This window comes from Mus caroli, unplaced genomic scaffold (assembly GCF_978045245.1).
Source record: "Mus caroli unplaced genomic scaffold, Mus_caroli_1 scaffold_1, whole genome shotgun sequence".
Taxonomy (NCBI): Eukaryota; Metazoa; Chordata; class Mammalia; order Rodentia; family Muridae; genus Mus; species Mus caroli.
The window spans coordinates 62,376,268-62,391,633 of record NW_028227256.1 but is presented as its reverse complement, the minus strand read 5'-3'; the positions used below and the strand labels follow the sequence as shown (position 1 = coordinate 62,391,633).

The 15,366-nt window shown below is 40.4% G+C and overlaps 1 non-coding gene across 1 annotated transcript; it reads left to right on the top strand.

Moving 5' to 3' along the window:
• The first annotated feature begins 14,684 nt into the window (after positions 1-14,684).
• LOC115032451 (small nucleolar RNA SNORA48) lies at positions 14,685-14,828 on the top strand. The gene has a single exon (XR_003838129.1). It is a non-coding gene; the product is annotated as a small nucleolar RNA SNORA48 (small nucleolar RNA).
• The last annotated feature ends 538 nt before the right edge of the window (positions 14,829-15,366 follow it).

The following is a 15,366-nucleotide window of genomic DNA, read 5'->3' as shown; positions in this document are numbered from 1 at the left end:
CATCCTTAATCATCAGGGAAATGCAAATCAAAACAACCCTGAGATTCCACCTCACACCAGTCAGAATGGCTAAGATCAAAAATTCAGGTGACAGCAGATGCTGGCGAGGATGTGGAGAAAGAGGAACACTCCTCCATTGTTGGTGGGATTGCAAGCTTGTACAACCACTCTGGAAATCAGTCTGGCGGTTCCTCAGAAAATTGGACATAGTACTACCGGAGGATCCAGCAATACCTCTCCTAGGCATATATCCAGAAGATGTCCCAACCGGTAAAAAGGACACATGCTCCACTATGTTCATAGCAGCCCTAGTTATAATAGCCAGAAGCTGGAAAGAACCCAGATGTCCCTCAACAGAGGAATGGATACAGAAATTATGGTACATTTACACAATGGAGTACTACTCAGCTATTAAAAAGAATGAATTTATGAAATTCCTAGCCAAATGGATGGACCTGGAGGGCATCATCTTGAGTGAAGTAACACAATCACAAAAGAACTCACACAATATGTATTCACTGATAAGTGGATATTAGCCCAAAACTTAGGATACCCAAGATATAAGATACAATTTGCTAAATGCATGAAACTCAAGAAGAATGAAGACCAAAGTGTGGACACTGTGCACCTTCTTAGAATTGGGAACAAAACACCCAGGGAAGGAGTTACAAAGTTCGTAGCTGTGATGAAAGGATGGACCATTTAGAGACTGCCGTACCCAGGGATCCATCCCATAATCAGCTTCTAAACGCTGACACCATTGCATACACTAGCAAGATTTTGCTGAAAGGACCCAAATATAGCTGTCTCTTGTGAGACGATGCTGGGGCCTAGCAAACACAGGAGTGGATGTTCACAGTCAGCTATTGGATGTATCACAGGGCTCCCAATGGAGAAGCTAGAGAAAGTACCCAAGGAGCTGAAGGGATCTGCAACCCTATAGTTGGAACAACATGATGAAGTAACCAGTACCCCGGAGCTCTTGTCTCTAGCTGCATATGTATCGAAAGATGGCCTAGTCGGCCATCAATGGAAAGAGAGGCCCATTGGACTTGCAAACATTATATGCCCCAATATAGGGGAATGCCAGGGCCAAAAGAATGGGAATGGGTGGGTAGGGAAGTGGGGGGCGCTATGGGGGACTTTTGGGATAGCATTGGAAATGTAATTGAAGAAAATATGTAATAAAAATATTAAAAATCAAAAAAAAATTAACTCAAACAAGTCAATGGCCTTTCTCTACATAAAGGATAAACAGGCTGAGAAAGAAATAAGAGAAACAACACCCTTCTCAATAGTGACAAATAATATAAAATACCTTGCCATGACTTTAACTAAGGAAGTGAAAGATCTGTATGATAAGAACTTCAAGTCTCTGAAGAAGGAAATTAAAGTAGATCTCAGAAGATGGAAAAATCTCCCATGCTCATGGATTGGCAGGATCAATATAGTAAAAATGGCTATCTTGCCAAAAGCTATCTACAGATTCAAGGCAATCCCCATCAAAATTCCAACTCAATTTTTCAACGAATTAGAAAGAGCAATCTGCAAATTCATCTGGAATAACAAAAAACCTAGGATAGCAAAAACTCTTCTCAAGAATAAAACAACCTCTGGGGGAATTACCATGCCTGACCTAAAGCTCTACTACAGAGCAATTGTGATTTAAAAAAAAAAAAATGCATGGTACTGGTATAACAACAGACAAGTAGACAAATGGAATAGAATTGAAGACCCAGAAATGAACCCACATACCTATGGTCACTTGATCTTTGACAAGGGAGCTAAAACCATCCAGTGGGAAAACGACAGCATTTTCAACAAATGGTGCTGGCACAACTGGCAGTTATCATGTAGAAGAATGCAAATTGATCCATTCCTATCTCCTTGTACTAAGGTCAAATCTAAGTGGATTAAGGAACTCCACATAAAGCCAGAGATAGTGAAACTTATAGAGGAGAACGTGGGGAAAAGCCTCGAAGATATGGGCACAGGGGAAAAATTCCTAAATAGAACAGCAATGGCTTGTGCTGTAAGATCGAGAATCGATAAATGGGACCTCATAAAATTGCAAAGCATCTGTAAGGCAAAAGACACCGTCTATAAGACAAAAAGGCCACCAACAGATTGGGAAAGGATCTTTACCTATCCTAGATCAGATAGGGGACTAATATCCAATATATATAAAGAACACAGGAAGGTGGGCTCAAGAAAATCAAATAACCCCATTAAAAAATGGGGCTCAGAGCTAAACAAAGAATTCTCACATGAGGAATTCTCACATGAGAAGCACCTGAAGGAAATGTTCAGCATCTTTAATCATCAGGGAAATGCAAATCAAAAGAACCCTGAGATTCTACCTCATACCAGTCAGAATGGCTAACATCAGAAATTCAAGTGACAGCAGATGCTGATGAGGATGTGGGGAAAGAGGAACACTCCTCCATTGTTGGTGGGATTGCAAGCTTGTACAACCACTCTGGAAATCAGTCTGGCGGTTCCTCAGAAAATTGGACATAGTACTACTGGAGGATCCCGCAATGCCTCTCCTGGGCATATATCCAGAAGATGTTCCAACTAGTAAGAAAGAAACATGCTCCACTATGTTCATAGCAGCCTTATTTATAATAGCCAGAAGCTGGAAAGAACCCAAATGCCCCGCAACAGAGAAATGGATACAGAAAATGTGGTACATTTACACAATGGAGTACTACTCAGTATTAAAAGGAATGAATTTATGAGATTCCTAGGCAAATGGATGAACCTGGAGGGCATCATCCTGAGTGAGGTAACCCAATCACAAAAGAACTCAAATGATATGTACTCACTGATAAGTGGATATTCACCCAGAAACTTAGAATACCCAAGATATAAGATACAATTTGCAAAACACATGAAACTCAAGAACGAAGAAGAAAGTGTGGATACTTTGCCCCTTCTTAGAATTGGGAACAAAACACCCATGGAAGGAGTTACAGAGACAAAGTTTGGAGCTGAGACGAAAGGATGTACCATCTAGAGACTGCCATACCCGGGGATCCATCCCATAATTAGCCTCCAAATGCTGACCCCATTGCATACACTAGCTAGATTTTGCTGAAAGGACCCTGATATAACTGATTCTTGTGAACCTATTCTTGGGCCTAGCAAACACAAAAGTGGATGCTCACAGTCAGCTATCGGATCAAACACAGGGCCCCCAATGGAGGAGCTAGAGAAAGTACTCAAGGAGCTAAAGGGACTTGCAACCCTATAGATGAAACATCAATATGAACTAACCAGTACACCCTGGAGCTCATGTCTCTAGTTGCATATGTATCAGAACATGGCCTAGTTGGCCAACATTGGAAAGAGAGGCCCATCAGTCTTGCAAACTTTATATGCCTAAGTACAGGGGAGCACCAGGGCTAAGAAGAAGGGTGGGAGTGAGGGGGAGGGCATGGGGGACTTTTGGGATAGCATTGGAAATGTAAATGAAGAAAATACCTAATTAAAAACAATAAGAATATAAATAAATAAAACTATGACTTTCAATGCATTTGGTGATGGGATTTCTGTTTGCTTTGTAAAGAATAGTATGGGTGTATTTCTCTGTTTCCTTAAAATTGGAATCTTTCATCAATTGGTCATTTGTTTCTTCTACAATAAAAAAAAAGATCCTATGTTCACATCCCCAACACCCATGTTAAAGCTGAGCATAGCAGTATACATCTGTAACTAACCTCTAGGAAACAGAGACCAGCAACCTCAGAGGCTTACTGGTCTAACCTAAACAGTGAGCACTAGATCCCTGTGAAAGAAAACCTTTAGCAGGACAGTAGTATTTGGTTTTCTCCAGGTCCCTAGGCTATCTAATCATAGGTTCTTAGGCAGTGTGGGGTAGGGGTTCCATCTCATGGAATGGGTCTTGATTCAAATCAGACATGAATTAGTTACTCCTGCAAGCTTTGTGTCAATATTGCATAAGCATATCTTGCTGGGTTGGTATTTGGCTTTCTCCTTTAGTAGTGTGGTCAATATTGCATAAGCATATCTTGCTGGGTTGGTATTTGGCTTTCTCCTTTAGTAGTGTGGTCAATATTGCATAAGCATATCTTGCTGGGTTGGTATTTGGCTTTCTCCTTTAGTAGTGTGCAGAGTACTGTCCAGTAACATGGCATGAGCTTGAGTCCATCTTCATTGAGTTGTGTAGAAGAGGGACAGCTGAAACTAAGGACTATTAAAAGGGTTGTGAGTACACCTAACATAGTAAAAGCTTCCTATAATATATACACATATGAAGTGAATCTAAACAAAATTGCCAAACAGCAGGGGAGATGGGGCCCCAGTTGAATATCTCTTACCACCAAATGAAGCTGCCAGTATTACATCTAAACTCATGGTCCCCATGGAAATACCCAAACAACCCAAGCTAATGCCAAGGGTAGAGATGTCTTTCCCCAAACTGACAGTTAATCCCATTGCTAAATTTCATTTTAAAATCACAAACATAAAAAGAAACATGTAAGTGTCATACAAATGTCATAATTGTTTATACAGAAAATTCTTTATAAGCAAATCACAAGTACCTTACAAAAACTACAAAGTTACAGGATACAAGGTAAATATTTCTTAATAGGTTTGATCCTTATACTTAAAATAAGCAATATCAAACAAAATCTAAAAAAAAAAAAAGGTTCCATTTAAAATAGTATCCAAACCTCTTACCATTTTATTTAAATAAACACAGGAAAGACCCACATATAAGAACTGACAAACATGCCAAACTGCATGGGGAAAAGTCAAGTCCCCAAGTCTACAAAAAGAACTCTAGTCAAAAGCTCTACCCTTCAGTTACACTTAGAGCACCATTGTCTGGATGTTTGTGCTGTAGACAGTCGTAAATAAGCACACATTCTGACCACTGGAGACCACCAATCATCTTTCCTCTCACCTGAGATCTTCCTGATTAGTCCATAGTTAACCCTGGGCCAATAATAATTAAGAAGATAGATCTACACCTGGCAGTCCTGCCTCCATGCTTGACTGTTCAGTAATAAATACTTTCTCTTTACCTAATCTCTTGTTTTAGTAGTTTCATACTGAACAGTGGGCAAAGCAGGCTTTATAAAGGAACAATAATGGGTTTTTCATAGATTTCTTTAAGAATATAAACATACAAAGATCAAGGAAAGACAGAATGATGGATTTTATCATCAAAAACCCCAAAGGAAGTATACTGTATAATTCCATTTAAATGTCTTCTTTCATGAATCACGCATGCACACACACACACACACACACACACCACCACCACCACACCACACATGCACACTTACTTATCTAATGAACCATTGAATTTTCTAATGGACCAAATTGTTAGTACCTCAAGTGAGCCTTTACAGTTTAGGCCAAAGATAGAGCTCACTTGACAGACTGCTTCCCTAACATGCATAGAGCCGAGGGTTTGGTCTTGGTGCTGAATAAATTGACCCTAGCACTTGAGAAATGGAGGCTGGAGAATCAGAAGTTCAAGGTCACTCATGGAAATGAATGACTTCTGGGACAGCCTGGTCTATACCAGACCTTCTCAGAAACAAACAAACAAACCAAAAAAAAAAAAAAAACTAAAATAATTATTTTCCACTAGTCTGTCATAAAAAGAAGTACTAGGACTTTATAGTTGATTATTAGAAAGACAGAATTTAGAAGCATGTAGTTATCAATATAGATACTGGATGTTCCTGTCTAGATAACATTTGTTTTGTATAAACAAAACAAATTGTTTTAGCAAAACCACATTTTATTGGACAACTTTCACTATTCGTCTAATTAGGCATGGAGCAAATTTGTTGACTGTTTTAAAACTTGTATTTGAGTATAAAATACATTAGAGAGAGGTTCCTTCAGTCTGAAGGAAAGTGTACTCCTATGAGTCATAAAATAGCTGTTTCTTATTTCTGCTCATTATTTTAAGCCCTCTAGCACTTTCTGAAGCATTTTTGTGTATCTCAAGGGCATGTTCTATATGTATTCACAAATGTAACATTTGCCCCTTTTTTATGTTAGGGATCTTCTAGACCATGTGTGCAGCCGTAGAGTCTGCTGCTGGGATGGTGTGAGCCATTTCACCGTGATCACAGTTCTTTGTTCTGACTGATGTCTACAGAAAGCCACAGCCTGTGCACTGTCTTAACATCACTACAGTCATTAGGCTTTTCATATTCCAAGAACAGCCTAACTCTTTAGTTAGAATACTAACTGGTCAGTCTTCCTGGGTCTGGAATAAGCCTCTGACTAAGTTCAGTTGCCTAGATAGTCACCATTCACGGGTATTAATCAGTGTTGGGGATTGGTTCCAATGCTTTGTCTAAATTTGGCTCCCAAAACTCATACCAGAATCTGCGTGTCTAGACACTGAGGGTTCCTGTCCCCAACTGGTTTTTGATTGATCAATAAAGAGCCAATAGATAATGGCTGGGCAGGGTGAAAGAGGTGGGACTTTTAGGATTTCCGGGAAAGAAATGCAGAGGAGAGAAGGAACAAAATCCCCATGACAGGGAAGCAGAAAGATCAGACTTAAAGACCCAATGACATCTAAGAATCCGGGAAAGTGGCCCCAGGGGCCACTACTCCGATTTGGTCTGGGGTAGCAGAGATAAAATAAAGATTTGGCAAATATTAACTCAAGAATACCAGAGGGGACTATGTGCTAACCGCAGGGAGGTTTGGAAGTGCCCAGCCATTGAGCTAGTAAAGGCATATTAAAAGTAATGTTGCATGTATTTTTTTTTCATTCACAAATCCAGAGAGCTCTGGCTAGTAGCTAGAAGCATGACCCACCAGGATCTAAGTGCAGATTAACTATACACTGCTGTGAATCAGTCCCAGTTCCTCAACCCCTTGACACTGGAATTACCAGGATCACATGGAAAACCATCACTGTTTAGCATGTGCCCAGGGACTCTTATTCAGTACTCACAGGCATAAAAATGACATCTACCTGTATTTTGTAAGACTGAATATATAAGACATGGGTATGTGTGATGTGTGTGTGTGTGTGTGTGTCTGTCTGTCTGTCTGTCTGTCTGTCTTAGGGTTTCCATGCTATGAAGTGACACCATGACCAAGGCAACTCTTATAAAGGACAGCATTTAATTGATGCTGACTTGAAGTTTCAGAGGTTCCATCCATTATCATCATGACAAGAACCATGGCAGCATCCAGGAGAAGGAGCTGAGATTTCTACATCTTTTTTTTTAACTGCAGTCAGGAGAAACTGTCACTACTTTAACTATCTCCAAAGAGGGTGTGTAGACCTGAAATTTCATGTGCTTGAACTCTGTCCAAAGGGGTAGTGTGATTTTATATACTACAAGATCAGTACACCATGAGCACTATACTGTGCAGCTTTTTGAACTCTAAGTGCTTAAGGTGAGTCACTAGCATACCCTACACACATACACACACACACACACAAGCTTTAGGGCTATAGTCTCCGCATATTTGTGCCCATAAGCTTTTTGTCAGTCAGCAATGTTAGTCCAAAGAGAATGAGACATACAGCTCCTTAAGACGAAGCAGATATCACACAAAAATTCATTTTTTTCAGAGAGAGAGAGGGGGGGGGCAAGTAAAGGAGGGGGAGGGGGAGGGGGGAGGGGGGGAGGGGAGGGGAGGGGAGGGGAAGGGGGAGGGGGAGGGGGAGGGGGAGGGGGAGGGAGAGGGAGAGGGAGAGGGAGAGGGAGAGGGAGAGGGAGAGGGAGAGGGAGAGGGAGAGGGAGAGGGAGAGGGAGAGGGAGAGGGAGAGGGAGAGGGAGAGGGAGAGGGGGGAGAGGGAGAGAGGTTTGCATATTTGATCTGACCTTTCAGGCAAGTCTATCATGGCAGCTGGTTACATCCCATTTCCTAACTTTGCTAGAATCCAGATTTTAAAATGTTGAACATCACTGTACATAAATTGGTGCCAAATTGGCATTCTTTATTGTTCTTATTAATAACAAAACCAACACAATGACCAATTAGTGGAAACAGTATCTTGAACCATACTCCCTGCTCCATTTTAACTACTGAAATATTGAATTGAGGAGAGCAGATGCTGTGTCAAAACTCCCTTCAATTATCTTTCCAGCTGCTGGTGGTTCTCGTTAACTCTTAAACTTACACAGAACATTATTTAAAAGTGCACTTGAGTTCAGCTGAACACTTCCATGTTTGTTCCTTTTTAAAGCATAACCCCTTGGCAAGTACATATTGACAGGTAAAATTAAGAGTTGGGACAAATGTAGCAAATCACATGAGGATAGATGCTACAAGGACCACCTCAACATCTGACGACTGGATAGCTTGGAACACTAATAAGCAGCAGAACAAAAAAGTGTACTGATATCTGTCACATGTTATTGATTGTTTCATAAGTCAGAGCGTAAGTCAAACAAAAGTAAAGTTCCCTTTCCTAAGGTTTGAATTTCAATTGGCTTTGAAATTCAGAGTAGTCCTAAATCACCAAGAATCCCGATGATCCCAATGTGATCTGAACCACCGAATGTATATCTGATTCAAGCTAATACAATTGGCTATAAAGTAAACCCGTTTTCCATTAAATTGTTAGAGAACATCAAAAGCACTTTTCTGCTTATCCCAGTGTACCAAGTGTTCTTGTCCATACTCTGCATAAGCAGAGTGAATGGATGCCTCTGGCTGTGTGCTTTGTGTGGTTGTGAGGCTGCATAATTGTACTGGGGAAAGAAGACAGATTCCCATGCAAAGTCTCAAGATAAAAGCCATTTGGTTTCACTCAAGTGGGAAGGAATATAAGGGATGAGACTGATCCATCTACTGACTAAGATAGAAAAGGATTTAGATAGGAATGGTTTTCTACTAGATGGCCATTTGTATAAAAGTTTTATGCTGTATTATACAGATATCTCCAACATGATAAGAGCAAGAAATGGTTTCATGGAGAGAAAAATATCATAATGAAGAGTTACGCTTAATAAAAGAAATGTTGCCATGGTAAAACTCCATTTCCATTGGCTCCCTGTTCTCCCTATTGACAAGACCCTTGAGTGCAGAGAATATAAACAAGGAACATTTAATTAAGTGTACCTAAAGCTGCCCAAATTTTTAAAAAGTATTTTTAAAGTGAATCTTTCAGTCTCATTAAAAATTATTTGTGGCAAAAAGTGATCTGTAATAAAGTCAAAAGACTTTCAAAATTTGAAAATCTCTGAAAATTACACTTCTAATTAGTGGCTACATTATTTTGTAAATTTATTTATAGCTTTTAGTGTTACAGAGTTTTGCATTAAAAAGGAAAGCAGTGGATTATAGTTTTTCTTTCAGAAGCAAGATATATATATGTCCCATATGTAGTGATATATTTATAGATATGTAAAGAATGAGGTATAAATATATCATTAAGTATATCATTGATGGTTTTTGTTTTAAAATAATCTTTATTTGCTGCAGATATTTTAGAAAAATTGTAATATGGTTAATAGGAAGCAATTGAATGAGATCTCATTATCCAGCTTAGGTCTTAAAACAGTCACTATTAATATTTTGATTTGTGCCCCACTTTTTATTTTTTAATTGTAGCCATTTGGCTGAATAAAATATTTTTATTCTCTGTATTAAATTTAATATGACATTTAGTTTAATGGGTATTAGCCAGATCATATTATAGAAATAACCCCCAGTTTCTAGTGACATGTGACCACAAATCATCATTTCTCCGTCATGCTAGACATACCCTATAGGCCAGTAGAGAGGGAAGGGAGTCTTTTCTCCAAGTATCTCCAGAGACAGAAGCTGAAGGAAGCATCATCCACCTTAACTCTGCCACCTGAGGTAGAAGGCCACAGCAGCTGTCACCAAAAGGTTGAAAAACTGGGTATTAGCTTGAACCAGATATACATTCGATGATTCAGATCACATTGGGATCATCGGGATTCTTGGTGATTTAAGCACAGGCTTAAGATGAAACCCATTCAGTTTTATATAGACGGAGAACTTCAGGGAAGCTCAGACTGACTGAACAATGCAAGCTCAAGAGATGGAGAGCAGTGTGAATAGGCCGATCACTAGCTCAGTCTGCAGGTGGTTCTTTTCTTTCTGCCGCTGTGTGTGCAGCCAGGGATAATCACCTGGCTCCAGGCCAGGGCTGATGCTTGGTGAACAGCAGCTTCCTTATCTACCATAGGCATTTTCTCACACCAATTTGTTTGTAAGAAGACAATTTCCAGTCTGCTCAGTTGCTTCTACTTGATTTAGTAAGCTTAAATGCACAATGTAATACCCACCATTCCAACTTGCAAGCAAAGAGAAGGCAGAAACCATCCTCTATCTTATTAAAAGAGAAGAATGTGTCTTTTAAAGAAAGGTCATGTCTTTCATGGTAATACAAGGAGTGAGGCAGGGTGAAGAAGGCTGATTTTTCCTCCACATGAAACATATTACTAAAAACTTATTGGCTTCAAATTGCACACATTTTCTTGATTTTTCCTTTGATCAAAAACCTGGGCTCGCAACTGCAGCATCTTACTAAGTGGAATCAATGTATCAACAGAGGGTACATTTTTTCCCCTGGATCCACACAGACCCACTCTCAGCCTCCCCAGATTATGGGTAAAACCTAATCTTTTTTACAGCCAGCGGACTGAGGTTCCTCACTTACTGACAGCTACTGTCCAGAAACTCTCTCAGACCCAACCAGCATCTAGTGGTTCCTGGCCACACAGACACACTCAGAACATGTCAGCTAATTCTTTAAAACCATCAACAGATATCTCTCCTCCACTAAGAGAAAGTATTACATAATGTGAGCTAATCCAACCTGTAAAATCCAATCACTTCTCCAAATTTTATTGCCCATAAGCAAGGTTAGGTCCTGCTCACAGGCAAGCAGAGGGAGCTGTACAGAGCTGTGACCCACTGGGTATCTCACAAGTGTTTGCCACTAAAACCATATACTCACCCAACATCCAGAAACATGCGCAGTGTTCCATCAGAAAGTCAACAGAATTCCAGCCTGGAGGGACATAGATATGGCAACCTTTCCCTTTTAGAGCCCACAACTCCAGACCATGTTTCCTCTGATGCATAGCCTATCTGAACGTCCCTGGGCACTGCCTCTCTCTTGCTCTAAATAGCAGCCATCAACTCAGAAGCTTAACTGTAAATTAATTGTGCCAGATGGCAGGTGTTGTCCACTAGCTGTTGCTGTGGCAATACTAAATGCCCAGCTGCAGTGTGAAAAACTGTTTAATTACACACTAAATATGGTTTATTTATAATTTCAGGAAATTCCTATGCCCAACCCTATATCCACTCTCAAAAGATATTTTAAAGAATTGAGGAGTTCGGAATATGTATAGGAACCAAAAGCCACAATTTTTAAGAAAACAAGAACTCTTTCTTTATCTTGTATGCTTGTTATTCATAGCATTGACATTCTACCCAAATGTGTTATTGATCCCTGAAAAGGGATTTAAACTTCCTTTGTAATGCAACTGGAGAGACTACTTTATATTGAGAAATCATTTGGTTTCATTGGGCATTTTATGCTCTGTTTGCCACCATCGTAGCCTCATTATCCACAAGGTCAATAAACGTCTCTGTGGCCCTATCAATGCAATATAGTAAAGTTCTTTGGGGGATTCTGGAAGGTAATTTTAATTTTCCTGGGTTTAAATGCAATTTTGGACAATCAGAATTCTTGTCTCTAAGGAGCTTAAAATAATTCAAAAAGATAAAGAAAAAACTTGGAGACATAATGTCTAAAGAAATTAACAATTAAATGTTATTGTTAAATTTTTAAATTGTGGCAGCTTATAAATTATGCACCTAAAACCATAGGTATAACACACAACTTTTCCAAGTCTCATTTGTGAGACTTAAACAGTGGGGTTGCTTCTAATCCTTCCTTCAAAAACCTAGAAGTATTTCATTGGCATTTGGTAGAGATTAAGAGTCAAATTTTGGCTCTGTGCGTAGTGTTGCCATGCAAATGCAAGAACCTGAGTTAGGATCGCCAGCACCCATATGAAACACAGAGCATGGTAGTGTGTGTCTGAAACCCTAGCATTGGGGACAGGTAGCAGGGACTGGGGTCAATAGCTGGCCTGTTTAGGCAACTGAGGGGCTCTATGTATACTGAAAAGCAAGAGAAGACACTGGATATTGACCTGTGGCCTCCATATGAATGCATACCAACAGGCACACATGCACATGCTTAGATCACAAACTGTGCTTTGTGGGTTTAGTCAATTTAACATAAGCCTCGACATATCTAGGAAGAGGGAATTTTGACTGAGAAAATGTTTCCATAGGGCTGGTGTGTAGGTAAACCTTTGGGGCATTGTCTTGATTGATAATTGGTGGTGCCAACCCTGGGCAGATGGTCCTGAGAAAGCAAAAAGAACAAACTAGGGGAATAGCCAGTAAGCAGTGCTCCTCCACAGCATCTGCTGCAGTTCTTGCCTCCAGGTTCCTGACTTGAATTGCTGCCCTTACATTCCTAGATGGACTAAAAGTATAGGAACCTTAGAGTCTGATAAAGACACCAAAAAACAAATTCTTAGCAAAAACATGAGATTTGTTTGCCCCAGAGGGACAGAGGGTAGGGATAAGGGACAAAGACAGAAGATAGAGGATGAGGGGGAAGGGGAAGGGAACAAGGGAGAGAGAAGAAAGGGCTAAGGGAGAGGGGGAGGACATTTGTCCTGGGCCAGGACAAAAAAAAAAAAAAAACTATCTCTAGATAGAAGGGAGACAGACATGGCCCACAGGCAAATGGCAGTTCATAAAAATAAAGGGGGAAAGCCCTGTGTTTGGATGAGGCATTTAATCTTGATTAGGCATGTTAAATAGGTGAGCCAAAGGAGACTTTTGATTGCTGTACTTCAATACTTTGATAGGTGGACCTTGATAATCAGTCTCCGGAAGAGGAGGAGGCCAAATAAATGAATGGACCTTGGAGGCTAGCTTTAGGACTGTAATTAGTGGGTTTTAGCAAGGCAGAGGGAATGGGCCTGCTACAGCCATATTCACCATGCTCAAGTTGACCAGAGACCCTTTAACAAGCTGTAAGATAAAATAAACCGTTTCTACTCCAAGATGGAGTTTTGTGACAGCAATAGGAACATAAGACAGATACACCTATAAGCACAAAATAATTCAATTACAAGTCAAAACTCAAAGTGTTTCTCCTGGATTACACCTATAACATGACTTTGGCTTTGATTCTCATTAATAAAGTTTTTTTGAGACTATAATTTTATTACATTTCTCTCTTCACTTCCTTCCAACCCTCCCATATACCCCTCTCCACTGTCCTTCAAATTTATGGCCTTTTTTTCACTAAGTGTTATTGCATGCATGCATGCATGCATATATATGTATATACACACACATGCAAATACACACACACTCGAGCGTGCCCTCCCCCCCACACAGAGAGGAATATGTGTATTCCTAAATATAACCTAACCTGTCAGCCTGTATAATGTTACTAACACGTGTGTTCTCAGGGTTAGTCAATTGGTATACTCTTCCCTAAGACTATTTCCCCTGCTCTCAACATTCCTTAGTTGCATTTAGTTCTTTGTGTAAGGTTGAGGTTTTCTGGGCCTCCCTCTACACTTTAGCATGTCTGTCGTTATCGTCCATGTTCTGCTCAATTTTAGGCAGTCACACTGGTGAGTCTTTATGGCTATAGATTCTGATATTTCTAAAGGACACAATCTCCCAGCATGCTCCCTGATCCTCTGTCGTTCACAAAATTGTTGCAGAAATAGTTTAAAAGTTTGGGTACATTTCATATGGATTCCCCAAACATTATCATCTTATGTAGACATGAAACCATTACTAAACTAGGAGAGTAAAGTTGCTATAATCTCTTTGGCCATCTCGCAACTCAAAGCTTAACAATTTTCCCACTGACATCCTTTTCGTTGGCTGGGATCCACTCTTCAGCTGACTCAGATGTTAAGTCTCTTGAAAATCAGAAGTCTGAGATCAGTGGCTGGGTTGGGTCCTTCTAGGCTCTGAGGAAGGACACGTTCATTCTATCCCTTCCTCCTAGTTCCTAATGGTTTCCAGTTTCTCTTCAGGCCTCATGCCTGAGGAAACACCATCCCAATCCTCCCCTTTATTTCCATATGTATTTACCCTGTGTATATGTTGGTATTTGTGTCAAAAGTATCGTATTAGACTAGAGGACCACCCTGCTCCAGGATGACTTCACTGTGACGGTTCTATTTCCACATAAGTCCTGACTCTACATTACTGGGGGCTGAGACTTCAGTGGATGAAAGAGAGGGAACACAATTTAACCTGTTATAGAAATCATCTGCCTAGTTTTTCAATCATAAAATTACAATTTTCCCTTTGAAATTTATTCTAAACATAAAGGAAAAATAAATTAAGGCTAGACTAAATATCTGATTATTTGTTGCATATTCAGCCAACTAATTTTATTTTTACTAGCTCATTGGGAATTTGTAGTGTTTTGATTATACTCATACCCACCCCAGCCAATCCAAGATCAGCCCCTGCTTCCCTACCCACTAAACGTTGTGTCCTATTTCTTTTTTAACTCCTCAAGTCAAATTTGTGATGTCCATATCTTCTTGGATTGGTGACCATCTATTGGAGTGTGGTTGATATGCCAGTGGCAACACTCTTTAAAAAGAAATACCTCTCACCCATGACAATGGGCAAAGAGACACCTTGTTGATGGTAGTGTTTTTATATCAGTCAGGGGGAGAGCAGGTGACAGTCCTTTGTTCATCTTAGCTTGATGCCCGGCTTGGTGGCCAAAGCTGTCTTATGCCTAGGATGCATAAAATTTAAATTAAATCAAATCAAGGCAGCACAACCTGAAAGGAGGAAGACAAACAGAGGCCTGCACTCTGCTATGCCAAGCAGTGTGGGCTGGAAAAGACATCCAAAGACCTTCCCTCCACCCATGGTACCAGAGACCATAGACACACAGAGTCCTGCCTCCTTCAACAAAGCACAGCCTAGGAGAAGGGAAACAGACAGAGACCTGCAGACCACCATGCCACTCACAGACATTTCTTCCAGAGCATGGCACAGGCTATCCATAGACACGTACTTGAATGCCATGCAGCATGGATGGATGATATCACCCAGGGCCCCACCAGATGAGTGGTCAACCTGCATGAGAGCCACCACAATATGTGAATGTTTGGTATTCATATGGGAGAGAATGAGAAGTGGAGCAACTTGAGCATTATGAACGAGAGACTCTGGAGAGGAGTAGCCTACTGTGAGTGGCCAGCCCCACCACCTAGGGACATGGTCAGGTCCCAGCATGAATTACTGCTGAGGGCCATGTCTAGTTCTACAGCTAAGCAACAG